The sequence below is a fragment of the Bos mutus genome, chromosome 11, assembly GCF_027580195.1.
Source record: "Bos mutus isolate GX-2022 chromosome 11, NWIPB_WYAK_1.1, whole genome shotgun sequence".
Classification (NCBI taxonomy): domain Eukaryota; kingdom Metazoa; phylum Chordata; class Mammalia; order Artiodactyla; family Bovidae; genus Bos; species Bos mutus.
The window spans coordinates 2,646,177-2,646,908 of NC_091627.1; positions in this window are offsets into that span (position 1 = coordinate 2,646,177).

Here is a 732-nt window from a genome sequence, read left to right on the forward strand (position 1 = left end):
TATGGATGTGAGATTTGGACCATAAAGAAAGCTGAGTGGCGAAGAAGGGATGCTTTTGAACTGTGGTGTTGGAGAAAACTCTTGAGAGTCCCTTGGACTGCAAGGAGATCCAACCAGTCCATCCTAAAGGAGATCAGTCTTGAGTGTTCATTAGAAGGACTGATGCTGAGGCTGAAACTCCAATACTTTGGCCACCTGATGCCAAGAGCTGACTCATTTGAAAAGACCCTGATGCTGGGAAAGATTGAAGGCGGGAGGAGAAGGGGACGACAGAGGACGACATGGTAGGATGGCATCACCGACTCAACGGACATGAGTTTGAGTACACTCCAGGAGTTGGTGATGGACAGGGAGGCCTGGCGTGCTGCAGTCCATGGGGTCGCAAGAGTTGGACACGACTGAGCGACTGAACTGAACTGAACAGACAACACTTGTCCCAGCGCTTTATCCTTGTTATCGGATGCTGCTGGACCGCGGAGAGCCACCTGGGGTCCTCCCTCCCGGCCCTGTGCCTGAGTGTCCCCGCCGCGTAGGCAAGACGGCCAGGGTGGGGACAGCGGCCGGGGGACAGCGGCTCCGCGCCCGCCGCTCCCCGGTCCGGCCGCCCAGCGCCCCCTGGCGGCCGCCTGCAGCTCTCCCCTCCGGCCCGGCCTCGGTGCTACACCAACAGCGGTCCCCCTCGCTCCCCTTCCGGCGCTCGCCTTTCTCGGCCCCGGGCCGGCCCTCAGAGAC